Source organism: Dama dama, chromosome 10, assembly GCF_033118175.1.
Source record: "Dama dama isolate Ldn47 chromosome 10, ASM3311817v1, whole genome shotgun sequence".
In the NCBI taxonomy this organism is placed as follows: Eukaryota; Metazoa; Chordata; class Mammalia; order Artiodactyla; family Cervidae; genus Dama; species Dama dama.
The window spans coordinates 26,848,852-26,859,976 of NC_083690.1; positions in this window are offsets into that span (position 1 = coordinate 26,848,852).

An 11,125-nucleotide genomic window follows, 5' to 3' on the forward strand; every position below is an offset into this window, starting at 1 on the left:
GCTTTTCTTCCAAGGAGTGAGCATCTTTTAATTTCATAGCTGCAGTCACCATCTGCAGTAATTTTGGAGCCCAAGAAAATAAAATCTGTCACTATTGCCATTGTTTCCGCATCACACCCCGCACCTATGGAATTAGAAGCACAGGGTCAGGAGTTTACTTTTTAAAGCGCCAATGTGATGCTGATGACCTGCAAGGTTTGTTTGGTGTGTTTTTTTTTTTTTTTTTTAACTTCTTTTAAGCTTTATTGAGATATAATCATCAAATAAATAATTCTGTCTTTAAGGTACACAACTTGATATTTTAATCTACATTGTGACAGGATTGAGAGGATTACAGTCAAGCTAATTAAGATATCCATTACCTCAACTGCAAGGTTTTAGAGCCAGGCTTAGAGCAAACTTCAGATTGGACTTTTTTATTCTAATCCCAGCTCCCTCACTCATTAGTGTGCGAATCTAGGCAGATTTCCTAACCTCTCTGTGGTTCAAGCGCCCCCAACTAAGGACCATAATAGAACCTACTTCATAGAGTGTTCTGAGGAGTGCATGCACATGCTAAGTCACTTCAGTCACCTCATACTATTTGCAACCCTATGGACTGTAGCTCATCAGGCTCCTCTGTCCCAGGGGTTCTCCAGGCAAGAATACTGGAGTGGGTTGCCATGCCCTCCTCTAGGGGATCTTCCCAACCCAAGATTCAAACCCGAGTCTCTTATGTCTCCTGCATTGGCAGGAAAGTTCTTTACCACTAGCACCACCTGGGAAGCCCTAAAAGTAAATGGTAACGCACTCCAGTATCCTTACCTGGAAAATTCTGTGGACAGAGGAGCCTGATGGGCTATAGTCCATGGGGTTGCAAAGAGTCTGACACGACTGAACACATAGGGTGTTTTGAGAATTAAGTGACAGTGTATGTGAAGTACCTTGTACAACATAAGCATAATTATTACCTAGTATTCTTTCATTAGTCCACAAATCCTTATGTAACTGTCTTACATTTTTAAAAAGTGGGTTTCATTCATTCATCATTTTCTGTGTGTCTGGTACTGTTAATCACTGGGGGTACAGTGTTCCCTTGAAAGAAAAGTGGGATTTAGCAGATCATGGGGAAAGGAGGGATCCATCATTCCCCTGTCAATGGTTATTCGACAAGACTGGGAGCTGACTGTGGCTCAGATCATGAACTCCTTACTGCAAAATTCAGACTTAAATTGAAGAAAGTAGAGAAAACCACTAGACTGTTCAGGTATGACCTAAATCAACTCCCTTCGGGTTAAACAGTGGAAGTGACAAATAGATTCAAGGGATTAGATAGAGTGCCTGATAGAACTATGAACAGAGGTTCATGACATTGTACAGGAGGCAGTGATCAAGACCATCCCCGGGAAAAAGAAATGCCAAAAGGCAAAATGGTTGTCTGAGGAGGCCTTACAAATAGCTGAGAAAAGGAGAGAAGCTAAAGACAAAGAAGAAAAGAAAAGATACAGCCATCTGAATGCAGAGTTCCAAAGAATAGCAAGGAGAGATAAGAAAGCCTTCCTCAGTGATCAATGCAAAGAAATAGAGGAAAACAATAGAATGGGAAAGACTAGAGATCTCTTCAAGAAAATTATAGCTACCAAGGGAACATTTCATGCAAAGATGGTCACAATAAAGGACAGAAACGATATGGACCTAACAGAAGCAGAAGATGTTAAGAAGTGGTGGCAAGAATACACAGAACTATACAAAAAAGATCTTCATGACCCAGATAACCACGATGGTAAGATCACTCACCTAGAGCCAGACATCTTGGAGCGTTGGAGTGTGTTGTTGGAGTGTGAAGTTAAGTGGGCCTTAGGAAGCATCACTACAAATAAAGCTAGTGGAGGTGATGGAATTCCAGTTGAGCTATTTCAAATCCTAAAACATTATACTGTGAAAGTGCTGCACTCAACATGCCAGCAAATTTGGAAAACTCAGCAGTGGCCACAGGACTGGAAAAGGTCAGTTTTCATTCCAATCCCAAAGAAAGGCAATGCCAAAGAATGCTCAAACTACCGCACAATTGCACTCATCTCACATGCTAGCAAAATAATGCTCAAAATTATCCAAGTTAGGCTTCAACAGTACATGAACTGAGAACTTCCAGACATCAAGCCGGATTTAGAAAAGGCAGAGGAACCAGAGATCAAATTGCCAACATCCTCTGGATCATTGAAAAAGCAAGAGAGTTCCAGAAAAATATCTACTTCTGTTTTAGTGACTATGCCAAAGCCTTTGACTGTGTGGATCACAACAAACTGTGGAGAATTCTTTAAGAGATGGGAATACTAGACCACCTTACCTGCCTCCTGAGAAATCTGTATGCAGGTCAAGAAGCAACAGTTAGAACTGGACATGGAACAACAGACTGGTTCCAAATTGGGAAAGGAATACGTCAAGGCTGTATATTGTCACCCTGTTTATTTAACTTATGTGCAGAGTACATCATGAGAAATGCTGGGCTGGATGAAGCACAAGCTGGAATCAAGATTGCTGGGAGAAATATCAATAACCTCAGATACACAGATGACACCACCCTTATGGCAGAAAGCAAAGAGGAACTAAAGAACCTCTTGATGAAAGTGAAAGAGGAGAGTGAAAAAGCTGGCTTAAAATTCAACATTAAAAAAATGAAGATCATGGCATCTGGTCCCATCACTTCATGGCAAATAGATGGTGAAACAATGAAAACAGTGATAGACTTTATTTCCTTGGGCTCCAAAATCACTGCAGATGGTGACTGCAGCTATGAAATTAAAAGATGCTCGCTCCTTGGAAGAAAAGCTATGACCAACGTAGACAGCATATTAAAAAGCAGAGACATTACTTTGCTAGGTCCATCTAGTCAAAGCTATGGTTTTTCTAGTAGTCATGTATGGATGTGAGAGTTGGACCATAAAGAAAGCTGAATGCTGAAGAATTGATGCTTTGGATCTCTGGTGTTGGAGAAGACTCTTGAGAATCCCTTGGACAGCAAGGAGATCCAACCAGTCGATTCTAAAGGAAATCAGTCAGTCCTAATATTCATTGGAAGGGCTGATGCTGAAGCTGAAGCTCCAATACTTTGGCCACCTGATATGAAGAACTGACTCACTGGAAAAGACCCTGATGCTGGGAAAGATTGAAGGCAGGAGGAGAAGGGGACAACAGAGGATGAGATGGTTGGACGGCATCACCGACTCGATGGACATGAGTTTGAACAAGCTCTGGGAGTTGGTGATGGACAGGGAAGCCTGGCATGCTGCAGTCCATGGGATCGCAAAGAGTTGGACATGACGGAGTCACTGAACGGAACTGGGGAAAGGAGGAGGTCACTCTAGGTAGAGGAAAGAGCTGAACAAAACCCTAGAGACAGAGCAGTTCAAAGCACATTCAACAGCTGGTGTATCGGGGTTAGAATGTGGCAGGGCCTTTCCACACATCCTGGCCTGTCACCCCTTTCTTCTTCCACCTTCTCCCTTTTCCTTTCTCTCTTTCTCTCTTCTTTTTTCTCTCCCTCCCTCTCTCTCCACAGATCTCAAACCTCTTCACCTCCAAAAACAGAAAGGGAATACACTGAAATTGCCAAGGGAGCTTGAATAAAGGGTAAAGGAGGCTGAGTGATTTGAAGATCACTGTCACTGAAGATGAAGAAATGCAAATTCAGACTAAAGTAAAGCTACTGATTTTAGAGTGGTTTCTCGTTACTCCCAAGACCCTGATCATGTGCAAAGAAAAAAAAAAAATCATATCTAAACTCTTTATTTTTTACTCATCCTTTACTAAGTCATTATGAAAATTTTCAATTTAACAGGGAGGGGGCTTTTTTAGTAGAATTTTTATTGACCTGTAGCACAGATTCAGACGAGTGACAAATCATAAGTGCACAGCTTGATGCATTTCCACGAAGCAAACACACCTGTATGCCCACATCAAGAAAAAGAAGATCAGAATCCCCCCCATACTCCCTTCTCGTAATCTCCCTCCTGTCACGACTGAGTACGCTTAAGATTTTTTTGTGTGTGAAATATTTAAAACATAGAGATAAGAATAAAGATTGTTTTAATGAACATCTATGTACCCACAATCCACTAAGCACTGTCAAAACTTAATAAGATACCACATACCACATATTGCTGTGACTCAATTATATTTTTAAAGAAAAAAATACATTTGGGACATCCCAGTTAAATGAACAAGGTTCACTGAACATTCACAAATTTCTTTAAAGCATCTACCATTCCAGGATCTTTTACAGGATCATCTCTCTTTATTTGAAAGTACTACTCGTATATGATTACAAAATGTAGATGATACAAAAGAATATGTGCTCTGTCATGTCCAACTCTTTGCAGACCCGTGGACTGTAGCCCACCTGACTCCTCTACCCATGGACTTTTCCAGGCAAGAATTCTGGGGTGGGTTGCTACTTCCTACTCCAGGGGATCTTCCCAACCCAGGAATTAAACCCATGTCTTCTGCGTTTTCTGCATTGGCAGGCGGATTCTTTACCACTGCACCACCTGGGAAGCCCTACAAAAGAATATACAGAGGGGAAAAAAATCTCTTTCTCACCCCAATTTCCAGTTCCTTAACTTCTTTCCCTGGCAGCAAATATAATGATCAGTTTACAATGTAATCTTCCAGATATCTCTCTATATATATAGATATAGATACATAAAATGATACAGATATATGGATGTATGTATATGTATAAGGATTATGTAAAGATCTATCTCTTAGATATCTACATGTGATACTGGATATCTGTTTCTGTTTATATATCCTTATCAATAAAATCTTTATACATGAGCATGCATTTATCTGGGCTTCCCAGGTGGCTCAGATGGTAAAGAATCCGCCTGCAATGTGGGGCACCTGGGTTCGATTCCTGGGTTGGGAAGATCCCCTGGATAAGGGAACAGCTTACCCACTCCAGTATTCTTGCCTAGAGAATTCCATGGACAGAGGAACCTGGTGGGCTACAGTCTATGGGGTCGCATATCTATGTCCTTTTACATATCTATGCCTAAGTATAGAGAAAGGTTGATAGATCTGTTGATAATTTATCTATCTATGATCATCTATCTGTCTACCTAGAGAGAGACATGGAGTGTGTATATATATATGTATGTGTATATATATATGTATGTATATGTATACCCCACCCCTTATCTTACACAAGTCCTGTCATACTTTATGTTCTCTTCTGCATCTTGTTTCATTGTTCATATATCTTGCAGCACATTCTATAATGCTTATGGATCTCTCGTTCTTTTTTAAAATTTTTATTTAATTCAAGTATAGTTGACTTACAGTGTTTCAGGTGTCCAGCAAAGTGGTTCAGTTATACATGTAACTATGTAGTCTTTCAGATTCCTTTCGACTATAGATTATTACAAGACATTGAACATAGACCCCTGTGCTATATGGTAGGTCCTGGTTGTTTCTCTATATACAGTAGTGCATATCTGTTAATTCCAGATTCCAAATTTATCCCTCCCTCCTGCTTATTCTTTTTAATGGCAGACTATCGTATCACTGAAAGCAATGGCAACTCACTCCAGTATCTTTGCCTGGAGAATCCCATGGACAGAGGAGCCTCATGGCTACAGTCCATCGGGTCACAGAGTTGGACATGCCTTAGTGACTGAAGGAGATTTTTTTTTTAAAGCCTTTACTGAATTTGTTACAATACCGCTTCTCATTTGTGATTTGGCTTTTTGGCCACAAGGCATATGGGATCCTAGTTCCCCAACCAGGGATGGAACATGCACCCCCTGACAGGAAGGCAAAGTCTCAACAACTGGATGGCCAGGGAAGTCCCAGGCAAGTGTGATCATCCCAACTTTTTTTTTTTTCCCACATCACATGGCTTGTGGGGTCTTAGTTCCCCAACCAGAGACTGAGCCCACACTGCCTGCAGTGGAAGAGTGGCACCCTAACCACTGGACCACCAGGGAACCCCCCATTCCAACTTTAGAGAAGAGGCTATTGATGTCCTAAGAGGCCGAGTGACTTGCCCAGGATCACACTGCTAGCCTATATTTTAACTCAAATATTATTTCACAGTCATCTGAACTATTGGGAGGTTGGCTGTTTTAGAGCTAGATCCTAACAATTTTTGAGTTGTTGCCACAACTTGGTCTTGTGAGTAAGATGGATGGGAATGAGGGCAGCAGAATAAAAACCCAAGAATGTCTTCCTTGAGTGTAACTAGTTTCCTTAAGTGGAGCCAAGCTGAACGTGAATGTTTTTAATGAATGAATTTCATTAATGCCTAGGTGTTTTGTTTTGGTTATTTTTTGCGGTCTTTGATGGTTCCAGAACAAGAAGCACACCCTGGAGGAACTTTGAGCAGGCTGGAATCTCCCATCCCTTGTGGGTATCACATGGCCCTTAGTAAACTGCTTCTCTCTCAGTCCCTGTAATAATGCAACCAGTAAGCAGAAAGATGATAATCTTTACTGGCACTTGAATCGCAATTTCAAATGCATAAAAGCATTTGAAACTCATAACAAACTTGTAGGTAGGCAGGAAAAACTGCTTTTACTAACCTCATTTTACAGATGAGAAAAACCAAGACTCTGAAAGGGCAGGTAATGGTTAAGCTAGTGACAAAGTGAGGTCTTGAAAACTAGGTCCCTTAATTTAGAGGCCACAGAAGACTCTTCTGAACATATTGTCTTATTTTCTAATATTGACTACAGTAGAATACACCATGGTTTGGAAGAGGGGTAGACTGGGAGGAGGCAGACCACAGAGGTGGAGGATGGTGTTAAGACTCCTCTCTGGGGCTAGACCCTGGGTACCATGCTTACTCACCCACCTCTGGCTGCCGAGGTCTCAGCTCTATCAGATGCAATGCCCCACTTTCAAAACAAATATCTTGAAACATTTTATGAAATGTATAGATAATATAACCTTCCGACACACACTGTTTTACTTTGTGTGTGTTTTATTTTCCCAAATAGCCACCGAGCTGAGCTCCTTGAAGTTAGGGATAGTGTCTCTGTGTGTGTCTTGGTTGCCCCCTCAGTGAATTTCCAATAGCATGTGTTCAATAAGGGCTTCCCTGATGGCTCGAATGGTAAAGAATCTGCCTGCAATGCGGGAGACCTAAGTTCTATCCCTGGTTTGGGAAGAACACACTGGAGAAGGGCATGGCAACCCACTCCAGTATTCTTGCCTGGAGAATCCTCAAGGACAAAGGAGCCTGACAGGCTACAGTCCACAGGGTCTCAAAGAGTTGGACACAACCAAGTGACTGAGTGTTCAGTAATGTGTTCTTTTCATTATTATTGCTGAAAGACAATGATTATTATTATTAATGAAGACACATACAGCTGAGTGGACCAACTGCTTTGACTTCTACCATAACCTATTAGTTTTGCCTTTTCTTGAGTTTCATGTAAACATAGAATTAGAAGGTATGTTCTCTTTTTGTGTCTAGCTGCTTTCAGAAGCCTATAAGATTCATCCATGTTGTTACATAAACCAGAATTTCCTTCTTTTTTGATTGTTGAATATTCTTCAACTGTGACTACGTCACAATTAATTTGTGATGTATTAATTTGCCTATTGATTTGCGCTGTTTCCAGTCTCAGGCTATTATGAATAGAGCTTTTATCAACATTTTGATATGAGTCTTTTTGTGGACATAAATACTTATCCTGTTGGGTCGGATAACTGAGTCATAGAGTAAGCATATATCCAGCTTCAGTAAATACTGCTATGTTCTAAGTGTGTTTATAAAGGAAAAATAGGGGGAAAGTTTCATTAAAAATATGTATTTGGGGACTTCCTTGGTGGTCCAGTGGCTATGATTCAGGGTTCCTAATGCAGGGGCCCTGAGTTCAATCCCTGGTCAGGGAGCTAGATCTCACATGCTGCAACTAAGAGTTTGCAGGCCACAATTAAGACCCAGCACAGCTAAATAAATAATTTTTTAAAAATATGTATTTAAGTATGTAAATGTTGAGACAGTTCCTTAGAAGATACAAAAGAAATAGAAAATTGTACCTATTTGCAGTGACATTGTTTGGATTTATGAAGGCAGAATTATCATATGAACAAATGTTGAATTTCTTCCTTCATGTTTGACATTTTGAAATAAGGATGTATATGTATACTTAGCATTTTTATATATACTTAGACTCACAGTGAATGAGGCAATGGGTATTCCCTTTACTAAGGGGATTTTTCAAACATAGCAACAAGCTCTTGATAAATGTTCAAACAAAACAAAATACAGTCTTCCTTCCATGAACATGATACTTGAGATCCTGGAAAATTCATGTATATTAAAACTAAGCAAGATATACTCTCGGTTCACATGTAAAGTGGAGCTAGATATCTTGAGGGGGACATTGAAAAGTCACTCAGGCATAGGAAAATTACTTTTCACACAGGACCATGTTGTACACAGTAGGATGGCTTGGCCCTCAGCTTCTCATAGGCTCTCTGCCCCATTTACGATAGGATTCAAAATCCCACAAACTACCAAAATGACCATAGGGGGCAGTAACACCCCACTGGCTACCACTGTTCAAGACCTATTCTGTAAGAACAACCATCTGTGGTTTATTTAACTTAACTCATTAGTATTAAATGAAATTAAAATTCAGTTTCTCAGTCATACTAACCACATTTCAACTGCTTAAAAGCCACATGTAGCAAAAACTCCGGGAGACAGTGAAGGACAAGGAAGCCTGGCATGCTGTCATCTATAGGGTCGCAAAGAATTGGACACGACAGAACAATAACAAAAAAGCAAAAATTACCCACAGAGAAAAGCCCAGATCCACATGGTTTCACTAGCTAGTTCTACAAATATTTAAAGAATTAACACGAGTTCCTCACAGACTCTTCCTTCAAAATAGAAGAGGGAATACTTCTCAACTCATACTCTGAGGTCTACATTGACCAGATATTAAAACCAAACAAAAATGACACAAGAAAAGGAAATTACAGACCAATTTCTGTCATGAATGATGGCATAAAAGTCCTCAGCAAATTACTAGAAAATCTCATACATAAACCGTTAACCATAACCAAGTGGGATTTTCTCAGAAATGCAGTCAGGTTTTTTTTTTTTTAAGTTATTTTTATCTGGCTGCAGAGGGTCTAAGTTGTGACACATGGGACCTTTAGTTATGGCAAACTCTTAGTTGTGGGTTCCAGTTCCCTGATCAGGGATTGAACCCAGGCCCCCTGCATTGGGAGCATGGAGTCTTAGCCACTGGATCACCAGGGAAGTCTCGCAAAGTCAGTTTTAATTAAAAACCACATGATCAAAAAAATAATAATAATAAAAAAATAAAAACCACATGATCATCTCAATAAATGAAAAAAAAAAAGCATTTGACAACATTTTTCACCCCTTCATGATCAAAACACCTAACAGAGTAGGCATAGAAGGGAACTTCTTCAATATAATAAAAGGCAGCCATAAAAAATTCACAGATAATATCATACTTAATGAAAAAAGACTGAAAGCTTTCCCCTAAGATCAGGAACAAGACAAGAGTGTCCACTGTTGTCATTTCTATTCAACGTTGTACTAGAGGTTCTAGCCAGTGCAATTAGATCAGAAAGTGAAACAAAAGGCATTCAGATTAGGAAGGTTTGCGGAGAACATAATCTTGTATATAGAAAATCCTAAGGACTCTACAAAAACCTATTTGAACTAATAAATTCAGCAGGGCTGGAGGGTAAAAAGATCAATGGACAAAAATCAATTGTATTTTTAGACACTTGCAATGAAAAACCCAGAAAGGAAATTAGGACAGTAATTCCATGTACAAAAGCGCCAAAAACAGTAAAATATTTAGGCAAAATTTTATCTTTTTTTTTTTTTTTTTGCTGTGCTGGGTCTTCACTGCAGCGGGCAGACGTAGTTGGCCTGCAGCATATGGGATTCTAGTTCTGAGACCAGGGATCAAACCTGTGTCCCCTGCATTGGAAAGCAGACTCCTTACCACTAGACCACCAGGGACATCCCTAGGCATAAATTTAACAAAAGAGATACAAAATGTGTACAATGAAAGCAACAAAACGTTGTTGAAAGAAAATAAAGAAGATCAGGCTTCCCTGGTGGCTCAGACTGTAAAGAATCTGCCTGCAACGCAGGAGACCCAGGTTCAATCCCTGGGTCGGGAAGACCCCATGGAGAAGGAAACGGCAACCCACTCAAGTATTCTTGCCTGGAGCATTCCATAGACAGAGGTGCCTGGCAGGCTATAGTCCATGGGGTCGCAAAGAGTCAAACATGACTGAATGACTAACACTTTCATTAATAAATAAGTGAAGGACATCCCATGTTCATGGATCATAAATTAGCCCTTTCATTGATGTGGTTCAGGTTTAATCCTGGATGGGGAACTAAGATCCCACAAGCCACAAAGGGCAGCAGACAAAAGAAAAAAAGTTTTTTTTTTTTAAATTCCACATGTAAATGAAATCCTACAGTATTTGTCTTTTGCTGTCAATCTCATTCACCTAGCGTAATGCCTTCAAGCTTCATCCGTGTAGCTGCAAATGGTAGAATTCGTGTGTGTATTTTTTTGCCACAACTTCTTCATCCACTTACCCATCAGTGGATACTTAGGTTGTTTCCATGTCTTGGCTATTGTAAATAACACTGCTATGAACATAGGGGTGCAGGTATCTTTTCTTTCAAAAATTTTTTATTTATTTTTGGTTTCACTCGGTCTTCGTTGCTTTTTCTACTTGCAGTGAGCCAGGCTACTCTTCCTTAAGGTACACCGGCTCTAGAATGAGTGGGTTCAGTAGTTGTGGCACTCAGGCTTACTTGCTCCACAGCATGTAGAGTCTTTCCAGACCAGGGATTGAACCTGTATCCCCTGCATTGGCGGGCAAATTCTTATCCACTGAGTCACCAGGGAAGTCCAGATATCTTTTCAAATTAGTGCTTTCACTTCCTTTAGATATATTCCCAGAAGTGGAATTGCTGCATCATATGGTAGTTCTTTTAATTTTTTGATGATCTTCTTACCATTTTCCATAGTGGCTGCGCAAATTTACAATCCCACCAATGCCCAAGGGTTCTTTTACTATTCATCCTTGCCAACGTTTGTTATCTCTGGTCTTTTTGAGGATG